This window comes from Salvelinus fontinalis, chromosome 3, assembly GCF_029448725.1.
Source record: "Salvelinus fontinalis isolate EN_2023a chromosome 3, ASM2944872v1, whole genome shotgun sequence".
Taxonomy (NCBI): Eukaryota; Metazoa; Chordata; class Actinopteri; order Salmoniformes; family Salmonidae; genus Salvelinus; species Salvelinus fontinalis.
In genome coordinates, this window is record NC_074667.1 from 74,927,263 (window position 1) to 74,940,167 (window position 12,905).

At 40.4% G+C, this 12,905-nt stretch overlaps 7 non-coding genes across 7 annotated transcripts; all 7 read right to left on the reverse strand.

The window, feature by feature from the left end:
* Nucleotides 1–3,344: 3,344 nt before the first annotated feature.
* On the reverse strand, nucleotides 3,345–3,416 carry trnae-uuc (transfer RNA glutamic acid (anticodon UUC)). The gene has a single exon. It is a non-coding gene; the product is annotated as a tRNA-Glu (tRNA).
* A 590-nt stretch (nucleotides 3,417–4,006) lies between these two features.
* On the reverse strand, nucleotides 4,007–4,078 carry trnae-uuc (transfer RNA glutamic acid (anticodon UUC)). Its single transcript has one exon. It is a non-coding gene; the product is annotated as a tRNA-Glu (tRNA).
* A 1,189-nt stretch (nucleotides 4,079–5,267) lies between these two features.
* Nucleotides 5,268–5,339, reverse strand: trnae-uuc (transfer RNA glutamic acid (anticodon UUC)). Its single transcript has one exon. It is a non-coding gene; the product is annotated as a tRNA-Glu (tRNA).
* Nucleotides 5,340–6,528: 1,189 nt separating this feature from the next.
* Nucleotides 6,529–6,600, reverse strand: trnae-uuc (transfer RNA glutamic acid (anticodon UUC)). The gene has a single exon. It is a non-coding gene; the product is annotated as a tRNA-Glu (tRNA).
* A 1,189-nt stretch (nucleotides 6,601–7,789) lies between these two features.
* trnae-uuc (transfer RNA glutamic acid (anticodon UUC)) lies at nucleotides 7,790–7,861 on the reverse strand. The gene has a single exon. It is a non-coding gene; the product is annotated as a tRNA-Glu (tRNA).
* An 808-nt stretch (nucleotides 7,862–8,669) lies between these two features.
* trnar-acg (transfer RNA arginine (anticodon ACG)) lies at nucleotides 8,670–8,742 on the reverse strand. The gene has a single exon. It is a non-coding gene; the product is annotated as a tRNA-Arg (tRNA).
* A 1,746-nt stretch (nucleotides 8,743–10,488) lies between these two features.
* On the reverse strand, nucleotides 10,489–10,560 carry trnae-uuc (transfer RNA glutamic acid (anticodon UUC)). The gene has a single exon. It is a non-coding gene; the product is annotated as a tRNA-Glu (tRNA).
* Nucleotides 10,561–12,905: the final 2,345 nt, after the last annotated feature.

The window sequence follows — 12,905 nt, forward strand, 5'->3', positions numbered from 1 at the left end:
CGGGTCATTACAATATACTCTTTTAACTAATTTCCTATATCCCCTTCTCCCTCATGCTAGACCTCAACCTCTCTCTTTCCCTCTGATACTGCCCACTGTGGCAATACATGCTCCATGGTCTCTGTTTCCTGGCAATAATCACACCTTCCTGTTGGATGCGTTCCAATCACATTTCAATTCTTATTCAACCGGCTGTGTCCCTCCCTTAATCTTGTAAAAAATTGTCTCCTCTCTTAGGTCCCGTCCTGCCATCCTCCCCTCCCTGACTTTCCTTTGTACTTGAAATAGATGTCTGCCCTTAGTATCTCTATTCCACTGCTCCTGCCATCTCTGCACCATCACTGTCCATATCAGGCTTTTTGCCTCTGCCTTGCTCATTGAAACTACAACATCAACATCCCCACTACTAAGTGCTTGTTTAGCCAGTACATCAACTGCCTTGTTCCCCTCCACCCCCACATCGGCTGGGACCCAAGCAAATCCTACCTGTATACCCATCTGTCTAATCCTGCCATGGGTTTGTAACACCTCATAAAGCAGGTCTTGTCTGCTACGTGAGCTAAAGGACTGGAGACTCATCAACACTGCACATGAATCAGAGCAAATAGCTACTACTAACGACTTACTCCACCCACTGCAAGGCCAACAGTATGACCAGCTAGTCTCTCCAACACTTCTAGATCAACTACTGGAGGCGGGAGTAGCCGTGGTGAATTTACAGGAATAGCTACCATTGGACTAAACTTCCTTCCATACAGTGCCATCTCCTTCGCCTGTGTATTACCCACCCACCCAAAGCTTGTATTCTGTCTTTCCTCATGTTCCCAGCAAGCCTGTAAAATCCCTTTCGCAGGATGAGACACCCTATGTCCCTGTAGGTTGACCCAATATTTCTTTGCCAGCTGCTGTCTCCTAATCTGCAATGGCATATCCACCATCTCCACCTGTAGTGCAGCCACTGGGGAGGCCCGAAACTCCCCACTACATATTCTGAGTTCTTGCCCCTGTATTACATCCTAGCCTTTCTAAGGAGGTCTGATCTGCTGAACCATACCCTATACTGCCATAGTCTATTACAGATCAGAACAATGCAACATACATGGTCATCAATGAGGAACGCCCAGCACCCCCACTCCTTCCCCGTCAGACAGCGCATCACATTTAGCACCTTCTTACACATTACCACCACTCTCTCAATGTGTTCTGCCCAGGTCAGTTTAGTGTCAAAGTATATCCCAAGGAACCTGAAGCCCACCACCATCTCCAAGTTGCTCCCATATAACCTCAACCATACCTCATCTCCCATCTTCCTCCTGGTAAAGAAAGGACACTCTCAGAGTTTTCTCTACAGAGAACCTGAATCCCCACACTTCTTCAGGCTAGGCTCCTATTTTCTCCACTTCCTGTCTGACTGACGTGCCCAAAGTAAACTGCCTGTTACTCAGGCCCAGAAGCCAGGATATGAATATAATTGGTAGCATTGGATAGAAAACACTATGAAGTTTGTAGAAATGCATGAGACTATAACAACTGATATGCTAGGAGAAAATTCAAAGAAAAAACAACTGTAATTTTTTGGGGGGGAGATCCCATGCTCTTCCCTTAGAACGTATAGGGTCAATGTTAAATCCGGCTCCCAGATTGCAATTCCAATGGCTTCCACTAGATATCAACAGTCTTTGTTCAAGGTTTCAGGCTTGTTTCTTCCCAAACAAGGAAGAGTTTTGAGTTTTGGCACCGGGAGTAATAGCTGGAAATCAGTCTGTGTGAGTGAGATGAAGAGGACATGCGCCTGATAATTTTACTTTTCTATTGAACATACTTCTTTCCGTATAAAATATTATAGTTTAATTACATTCTAGCAAACCTGAGGATTAAATAGAAATGTAATTTGACTTGTTTTAAAAAGCTTTTTAAATTTTGAATCTACAAACATGTCACATTTCCTGTTGCTGAGGGAATATTGTTGTGTTGTGTGATACTGCTGCCAGTTCAAATTTGTTGTTACACAAATGCATGCCAAATGACAAGTTAGTCTTTCCCATACCAGGAGTTGCACCCATGACACCTGGGTGAAAACCAGAAATCCAAACCGCTAGACCACATGGGAAGACATTTACTTTAAAAAATCATCACAGACAAATCTATAAATGTTGAAATGATGCCTTTCGTAATTAAAAGCTCCATCTTTTTTTCTCAGAGATGTTGGGGAAAAGTCCCATATAAAATCAGTCTAAAATGTGTTTGAAGAGAGAACAGCCAGACCCACTGAAAAGTATACAGTATCATTCCCAGCTTGATTTCAATCAATTAAAAGTAGTGCAGAGCAAGCCAGGAGTCAAAGCTAGAATCTTCTGATCGGTAGTCAGACACGTTATCTATTGCCCCACTGACAAGCTGAAGTTAGGTCACTCCTAATACAGTGTACACAGTCATAGCGTCTGTCGCCGACAAGGTTCTTTGGTTTTCTGTTACAGATGCATATCTTCATTTGATCCTCCTGTTGTTGCATGAATTTTACTGCAGAGCAAGAACTGCAAACATGAAGTGTATTCAACGTTTAAAATGCCTTGTCAATTTTGAATCTACATAACATGTCAAATTTCCTGTTGCTGAGGGAATATTTTTGTGTTGTGTGATACTGCAGCCAGTTAAAATCTCTTGTTACACAATTGCATGGCAAGATGCTCTTTCCCATACCGGGAGTTGAACCCGGGCGAAAACCAGGAATCCTTACCGCTAGACCATATGGGAAGATATTTTCTTTAAAAAAACATCAAGGTCAAAACTATAAATGTTGAAATTATGACTGTTGTAATTAAAAGCACCATATTTTTTCTCAGAGATGTTGGGGAAAAGTCCCATATAAAATCAGTCTAAAATGTGTTTGAAGAGAGAACAGCCAGACACAATGAAAAGTATGCAGTATTTTTCCCAGCTTGATTTTGATCAACTAAAGACAGTGTTGATTCAGCCAGGATTTCAACCTTGAATCTTCTTATCTGTAGTCTGACATGTTATCCATTGCGCCAATCGCCCCACATCCAACCTGATGTCAGGTCACACCTAGACCAGTGTACACAGTCATAGCGTCTTTCACCGACAAGGTTCCTCGGTTTTCTGTTACAGATGCATATCTTCATTTGATCCTCCTGTTGTTGCATGAATTTTACTGCAGAGCAAGAACTGCAAACATGAAGTGTATTCAACGTTTAAAATGCCTTGTCAATTTTGAATCTACATAACATGTCACATTTCCCGAGGGAATATTTTTGTTTTGTGTGATACTGCAGCCAGTTAAAATATGTTGTTACACAAGTGCATGGCACATGACAAGATGTTCTTTCCCATACCGGGAGTTGAACCCGGGACACCTGGGTGAAAACCATGAATCCTTACCGCTAGACCATATGGGAAGATATTTACTTTAAAAAAACATCAAGGTCAAAACTATAAATGTTGAAATTATGCCTGTTGTAATTAAAAGCGCCATATTTTTTCTCAGAGATGTTGGGGAAAAGGCCCATATAAAATCAGTCTAAAATGTGTTTGAAAAGAGAACAGCCAGACCCACTGAAAAGTATACAGTATCATTCCCAGCTTGATTTCAATCAATTAAATATAGTGACGAGCTAGCCAGTAGTTGAAACTAGAATCTTCTGATCCGTAGTCAGACACGTTATCCATTGCGCCACTGGCCCCACAGACAAGCTGAAGTCAGGTCACTCCTAGAACAGTGTACACAGTCATAGCTTTTGTCAACGACAAGGTTCTTTGGTTTTCTGTTACAGATGCATATCTTCATTTGATCCTCCTGTTGTTGCATGAATTTTACTGCAGAGCAAGAACTGCAAACATGAAGTGTATTCAACGTTTAAAAAGCCTTGTCAATTTTGAATCTACATAACATGTCACATTTCCCGAGGGAATATTTTTGTGTTGTGTGATACTGCAGCCAGTTAAAATATGTAGTTACACAAGTGCATGGCACATGACAAGATGTTCTTTCCCATACCGGGAGTTAAACCCGGGCCACCTTGGTGAAAACCAGGAATCCTTACCGCTAGACCATATGGGAAGATATTTATTTAAAAAAAACATCAAGGTCAAAACTATAAATGTTGAAATTATGCCTGTTGTAATTAATAGCGCCATATTTTTTCTCAGAGATGTTGGTGAAAAGTCCCATATAAAATCAGTCTAAAATGTGTTTGAAGAGAGAACAGCCAGACACAATGAAAAGTATACAGTATTTTTCCCAGCTTGATTTTGGTCAACTAAAGACAGTGTTGATTCAGCCAGGATTTCAACCTTGAATCTTCTGATCTGTGTACACAGTCATAGCGTCTGTCACCGACAAGGTTCCTTGGTTTTCTGTTACAGATGCATATCTTAATTTGATCCTCCTGTTGTTGCATGAATTTTATTGCAGAGCAAGAAATGCAAACATGAAGTGTATTCAACGTTTAAAAAGCATTGTCAATTTTGAATCTACATAACATTTCACATTTCTTGTTGCTGAGGGAATATTTTTGTGTTGTGTGATACTGCTGCCAGGTAAAATCTGTTGTTACACAACTGCATGCCAAATAATAAGATTTCTGTCCCATAGCGGGAGTAGAACCTATGACACCTGTGTGTACACCAGAAATCCTTACCGATAGACCATATGGGAAAAGACTTTCTTAAAAAAAACATCACAGACAAATCGATAAATGTTGAAATGATGCCTTTTGTAATTAATAGCTCCATTTTTTTTCTCAGAGATGTTGGGATGAAAAGTCCCATATAAAATCAGTCTAAAATGTGTTTGAAAAGAGAATAGCCAGACACAATGAAAAGTATACAGTATCATTCCCGGCTTGATTTCAATCAATTAAATATAGAGACGAGCCAGCCAGGAGTCGACCCTAGAATCTTCTGATCCGTAGTCAGACACGTTATCCATTGCGCCACTGGCGCCACAGACAAGCTGAAGTCAGGTCACTCCTAGAACAGTGTACACAGTCATAGCTTTTGTCAACGACAAGGTTCTTTGGTTTTCTGTTACAGATGCATATCTTCATTTGATCCTCCTGTTGTTGCATGAATTTTACTGCAGAGCAAGAACTGCAAACATGAAGTGTATTCAACGTTTAAAATGCCTTGTCAATTTTGAATCTACATAACATGTCACATTTCCTGAGGGAATACTTTTGTGTTGTGTGATACTGCAGCCATTTAAAATATCTTGTTACACAAGTGCATGGCACACGACAAGATGTTCTTTCCCATACCGGGAGTTGAACCCGGGCCACCTGGTTGAAAACCAGGAATCCTTACAGCTAGACCATATGGGAAGACATTTCCTTTAAAAAAAACATCAAGGTCAAAACTATAAATGTTGAAATTATGCCTGTTGTAATTAAAAGCGCCATATTTTTTCTCAGAGATGTTGGGGAAAAGTCCAATATAAAATCAGTCTAAAATGTGTTTGAAGAGAGAACAGCCAGACACAATGAAAAGTATACAGTATTTTTCCCAGCTTGATTTTGGTCAACTAAAGACAGTGTTGATTCAGCCAGGATTTCAACCTTGAATCTTCTGATCTGTGTACACAGTCATAGCGTCTGTCACGACAAGGTTCCTTGGTTTTCTGTTACAGATGCATATCTTCATTTGATCCTCCTGTTGTTGCATGAATTTTCCTGCAGAGCAAGAAATGCAAACATGAAGTGTATTCAACGTTTAAAAAGCATTGTCAATTTTGAATCTACATAACATTTCACATTTCCTGTTACTGAGGGAATATTGTTGTGTTGTGTGATACTGCTGCCAGGTAAAATCTGTTGTTACACAAGTGCATGCCAAATAATAAGGTTTCTATCCCATACCGGGAGTAGAACCTATGACACCTGTGCGTACACCAGAAATCCTTACCGATAGACCATATGGGAAAAGTCTTTCTTAAAAAAAACATCACAGACAAATCGATAAATGTTGAAATGATGCCTTTTGTAATTAATAGCTCCAATTTTTTTCTCAGAGATGTTGGGAGGAAAAGTCACATATAAAATCAGTCTAAAATGTGTTTGAAAAGAGAACAGCCAGACACAATGAAAAGTATACAGCATCATTCTCAGCTTGATTTCAATCACTTAATTATAGTGACGAGCTAGCCAGGAGTCGAACCTAGAATCTTCTAATGCGTAGTCAGACACGTTATCCATTGCGCCACTGGACCCACAGACAAGCTGAAGTCAGGTCACTCCGAGAACAGTGTACACAGTCATAGCTTTTGTCAACGACAAGGTTCTTTGGTTTTCTGTTACAGATGCATATCTTCATTTGATCCTCCTGTTGTTGCATGAATTTTACTGCAGAGCAAGAACTGCAAACATGAAGTGTATTCAACGTTTAAAAAGCCTTGTCAATTTTGAATCTACATAACATGTCACATTTCCTGAGGGAATACTTTTGTGTTGTGTGATACTGCAGCCAGTTAAAATATGTTGTTACACAAGTGCATGGCACACGACAAGACGTTCTTTCCCATGCCGGGAGTTGAACCCGGGCCACCTGGGTGAAAACCAGGAATCCTTACCGCTAGACCATATGGGAAGACATATCCTTTAAAAAAAACATCAAGGTCAAAACTATAAATGTTGAAATTATGCCTGTTGTAATTAAAAGCGCCATATTTTTTCTCAGAGATGTTGGGGAAAAGTCCAATATAAAATCAGTCTAAAATGTGTTTGAAGCGAGAACAGCCAGACACAATGAAAAGTATACAGTATTTTTCCCAGCTTGATTTTGGTCAACTAAAGACAGTGTTGATTCAGCCAGGATTTCAACCTTGAATCTTCTGATCTGTGTACACAGTCATAGCGTCTGTCACGACAAGGTTCCTTGGTTTTCTGTTACAGATGCATATCTTCATTTGATTCTCCTGTTGTTGCATGAATTTTACTGCAGAGCAAGAAATGCAAACATGAAGTGTATTCAACGTTTAAAAAGCATTGTCAATTTTGAATCTACATAACATTTCACATTTCCTGTTACTGAGGGAATATTGTTGTGTTGTGTGATACTGCTGCCAGGTAAAATCTGTTGTTACACAAGTGCATGCCAAATAATAAGGTTTCTATCCCATACCGGGAGTAGAACCTATGACACCTGTGCGTACACCAGAAATCCTTACCGATAGACCATATGGGAAAAGACTTTCTTAAAAAAAACTTCACAGACAAATCTATAAATGTTGAAATGATGCCTTTTGTAATTAATAGCTCCATTTTTTTTCTCAGAGATGTTGGGATGAAAAGTCCCATATAAAATCAGTCTAAAATGTGTTTGAAAAGAGAACAGCCAGACACAATGAAAAGTATACAGTATCATTCCCGGCTTGATTTCAATCAATTAAATATAGTGACAAGCCAGCCAGGAGTCGACCCTAGAATCTTCTGATCCGTAGTCAGACACGTTATCCATTGCGCCACTGGCCCCGCAGACAAGCTGAAGTCACGTCACTCCTAGAACAGTGTACACAGTCATAGCTTTTGTCAACGACAAGGTTCTTTGGTTTTCTGTTACAGATGCATATCTTCATTTGATCCTCCTGTTGTTGCATGAATTTTACTGCAGAGCAAGAACTGCAAACATGAAGTGTATTCAACGTTTAAAATGCCTTGTCAATTTTGAATCAACATAACATGTCACATTTCCTGAGGGAATATTTTTGTGTTGTGTGATACTGCAGCCAGTTAAAATATGTTGTTACACAAGTGCATGGCACACGACAAGATGTTCTTTCCCATACCGGGAGTTGAACCCGGGCCACCTGGGTGAAAACCAGGAATCCTTACCGCTAGACCATATGGGAAGACGTTTCCTTTAAAAAACATCAAGGTCAAAACTATAAATGTTGAAATTATTCCTGTTGTAATTAAAAGCGCCATATTTTTTCTCAGAGATGTTGGGGAAAAGTCCCATATAAAATCAGTCTAAAATGTGTTTGAAGAGAGAACAGCCAGACACAATGAAAAGTATACAGTATTTTTCCCCGCTTGATTTTGGTCAACTAAAGACAGTGTTGATTCAGCCAGGATTTCAACCTTGAATCTTCTGATCTGTGTACACAGTCATAGCGTCTGTCACGACAAGGTTCCTTGGTTTTCTGTTACAGATGCATATCTTCATTTGATCCTCCTGTTGTTGCATGAATTTTACTGCAGAGCAAGAAATGCAAACATGAAGTGTATTCAACGTTTAAAAAGCATTGTCAATTTTGAATCTACATAACATTTCACATTTCCTGTCGCTGAGGGAATATTGTTGTGTTGTGTGATACTGCTGCCAGGTAAAATCTGTTGTTACACAAGTGCATGCCAAATAATAAGATTTCTATCCCATACCGGGAGTAGAACCTATGACACCTGTGCGTACACCAGAAATCCTTACCGATAGACCATATGGGAAAAGACTTCTTAAAAAAAACATCACAGACAAATCTATAAATGTTGAAATGATGCCTTTTGTAATTAATAGCTCAATTTTTTTTCTCAGAGATGTTGGGATGAAAAGTCCCATATAAAATCAGTCTAAAATGTGTTTGAAAAGAGAACAGCCAGACACAATGAAAAGTATACAGTATCATTCCCGGCTTGATTTCAATCAATTAAAAATAATGACGAGCCAGCCAGGAGTCGAACCTAGAATCTTCTGATCCGTAGTCAGACACGTTATCCATTGCGCCACTGGCCCCACAGACAAGTTAACCTCTACCAAGCACCTACCCCGGATTCGGGAGCACCCCATACCCCCCCCACACTGATTAGCATCGCTAGCATAGCGTCAAAATTAAATAGTAGCATCTAAATATCATTAAATCACAAGTCCAAGACACCTAATGAAAGACACAGATCTTGTGAATAAATCCACCATTTCAGATTTTTCAAATGTTTTACAGGGAAGACACAATATGTAAATCTATTAGCTAAACACGTTAGCAAAAGACACAATTTTTTTACTCCAACAGTTTTTCCTGCGTCAGTAGCTATCACTAATTCGACTAAATGAAAATATATATAGCCACTAACCAAGAAACAAATTCATAAGATGACAGTCTGATAACATATTTATGGTATAGCATAGTTTTTTTTTGAAAAATGTGCATTTTTCAGGTATAAATCACAGTTCTACATTGCAGCTGCAATCTGAAAGTGCCGATGCAGCCAGAACAATTACAGAGACCAACGTCATATAACTAATTACTTGTCTTAAAACATTTCAGAAAAAATACACAGCGTACAGATATTGAAAGCCCAACATCTGGTGAATCCAAACAATATTTCAGATTTATTAAATGTTTTATAGCGAAAACAAAATGTATCGCTAAATTAGCATAGCCACACCAGCCAGAACCAGCTGGGCGCGCCCGACCAGTTCACATGCACGACAGATATATGAAATAACATCGTAAATTGGGTCTTACTATTGCTGATCTTTCATCAGAATGTTGATCAACGTGTCCTTAGTCCTGATGAGTCTTTCAATCCATTCACAATGGCAACTTTCCCTCTTCATTTAGCATAGGTACTGGTCGACTGGCACGGTTCTGTCCAAAGTTAAAAAACTCACAGAACGGAACACGGCAAAACTCCCGAAAAAATTCAAATAATCTGATTAAACTATATTGAAAAAACATACATTAAGATGATATGGTCACATGTATCAAACAAACTTCGAGACGGAGATAGTTTTCATCCGTAACGGCAGCAAAACAGTATACAATCGCACCTGCAAATCCCGCGAATCAGAGAACCGGAAGTTGTCGGTCACGCCAAAGAAATAGGTCTTATTTCACGTCAGTACAAGATAAACAAAAAATTTCTCCTCTGACGTCCTCTTGACACCCAGAGGAAGACGAATGAAGTGTGTTTCGGGTCATAGGTGGCGTGACCATATATAGACAGAGTGTTGAAGCGAGCATACACATCTTGCATTCTTCTTCTTGATCAGGGAAAGTGCTGTCAAATGACTTGTGTTTCACTTAGAGACAAAATTGAAACGGTTTTTAGAAACTATAGATTGTTTTCTATCCAATGGTATTAATTATATGCATATAGTAGGAGCAATAATTGAATAAGAGGCAGTTTAATCTGTAGAGGAAATTATGCTAATAGTAAACAGCACCCCCTGTATTCTCAAGAGGTTTTAAGTCAGGTCACTCCTAGAACAGTGTACACAGTCATAGCTTTTGTCAACGACAAGGTTCTTTGGTTTTCTGTTACAGATGCATATCTTCATTTGATCCTCCTGTTGTTGCATGAATTTTACTGCAGAGCAAGAACTGCAAACATGAAGTGTATTCAACGTTTAAAAAGCCTTGTCAATTTTGAATCTACATAACATGTCACATTTCCTGAGGGAATACTTTTGTGTTGTGTGATACTGCAGCCAGTTAAAATATGTTGTTACACAAGTGCATGGCACACGACAAGATGTTCTTTCCCATACCGGGAGTTGAACCCGGGCCACCTGGGTGAAAACCAGGAATCCTTACCACTAGACCATATGGGAAGAGATTTCCTTTAAAAAAACATCAAGGTCAAAACTATAAATGTTGAAATTATGCCTGTTGTAATTAAAAGCGCCATATTTTTTCTCAGAGATGTTGGGGAAAAGTCCCATATAAAATCAGTCTAAAATGTGTTTGAAGAGAGAAAAGCCAGACACAATGAAAAGTATACAGTATTTTTCCCCGCTTGAGTTTGGTCAACTAAAGACAGTGTTGATTCAGCCAGGATTTCAACCTTGAATCTTCTGATCTGTGTACACAGTCATAGCGTCTGTCACGACAAGGTTCCTTGGTTTTCTGTTACAGATGCATATCTTCATTTGATCCTCCTGTTGTTGCATGAATTTTACTGCAGAGCAAGAAATGCAAACATGAAGTCTCTCCAAGGTGGCTTAGCAGTTCAGACGTCTTTTCCGTATTGTCTTGTCGTGTCCTGTATATATATATATATTTACACCTTTTCTTCACATATCTTTTATTTATTTTATTATCCAAGAACTCAACTACAAAAGCTTTCCTGCAAAAGCTTTCCTGCAACCCGCTTCACCAATTACAATAAGTAATATTTACCTCAATCTGAAAATCCATCGTGGAAGATAGCCAGGGGCTAATTCAGAAGCTAGCCTGATAGCTAACCAGAAGCTACTCCGATAGCTAGCCAGAAGCTAATCTGTAGCTGCCCCGAAATTAGCCGGTTTGCTAGCTAGCGTTGGTGTTTCAGCTGCCCACGTTTTGCGGTCATCAGCTATTCCTTTAGCTCGATAATCTACCGGCACTTTTGTGCAACGCGACTCGGACCGGAGCATTCCGGGACTTTTTTTCTCCCAGTTTCCCCGGATTCCAACCGCAGGCTCTGGACACTTGCACCTTGATTTCGCAGCTAGCTAGCTGCATACCGTGTGACTATTGGCTTACGTCGACCCCGGAGCAAACTCAAATCATGCTGGAGCTAGCCAGCTGAGGAGTTCCATCACCATCCGGACCCGTTTCTTTTGTTGCTGCTGCAGATACGGAACCCCACCGGGCCTTCACGACTGACTGCCGACGTTATCTGCCCGAGGGATTTATCCAACCGGCAAATCCGTCCCGACGTTACCTGAACGCTCACCTGAGGCCCGCTAATCGTTAGCTGTCCTATCGGCTGCTATCTGAACAAAACCCCACTACACGGAACCTACCGACGGAAACGCACGAGGTATCTACAAACAGACCTCCATCCTATGCTGCTACCGATAGCCATATACCCGGCCAGCTGTCTGGATCGCCACGACCCCAACCAACCTCTACTCACTGGACCCTTACTGATCACTCGATTAAGCATGCCTCTCCTTAATGTAAATATGCCTTGTCCATTGCTGTTCTGGTTAGTGTTTATTGGCTTATTTCACTGTAGAGATTCTAGCCCTGCTCTCTATACCTTATCCAACCTATCAGTTCCACCACCCACATATGCGATGACATCACCTGGTTTCAATGATGTTTCTAGAGACAAGATCTCTCTCATCATCACTCAATACCTAGGTTTACCTCCACTGTATTCACATCCTACCATACCTTTGTCTGTACATTATTCCTTTAAACTATTTTATCGCCCCCAGAAACTTCCTTTTACTCTCTGCTCTAGTAGCTCTAGGCGACCAATTCTCATAGCTTTTAGCCGTACCAATATCCTACTTCTCCTCTGTTCCTCTGGTGATGTAGAGGTGAATCCAGGCCCTGCAGTACCTGGCTCCACTCCTATTCCCCAGGCGCTCTCTTTTGATGACTTCTGTAACCGTAATAGCCTTGGCTTCATGCATGTTAACATTAGAAGCCTCCTCCCTAAGTTTGTTTTGTTCACTGCTTTAGCACACTCTACCAACCCGGATGTTTTAGCCGTGTCTGAATCCTGGCTTAGAAAGACCACCAAAAATTCAGACATTTTTATCCCCAATTACAATATTTTCAGACAAGATAGAACGGCCAAAGGGGGCGGTGTTGCAATCTACTGCAAAGACTGCCTGCAGAGTTCTGTTATACTATCCAGGTCTGTTCCCAAACAATTTGAACTTCTACTTTTAAAAATCCACCTCTCTAAAAACAAGTCTCTCACCGTTGCCGCCTGCTATAGACCACCCTCTGCCCCCAGCTGTGCTCTGGACACTATATGTGAACTGATTGCCCCCCATCTATCTTCAGAGCTCGTGCTGCTAGGCGACCTAAATTTGAACATGCTCAACACCCCAGCCACCCTACAATCTAAGCTTGATGCCCTCAATCTCACACAAATTATCAATGAACCTACCAGGTACCACCCCAATTCCGTAAACACGGGTACCCTCATAGATATCATCCTAACAAACTTGCC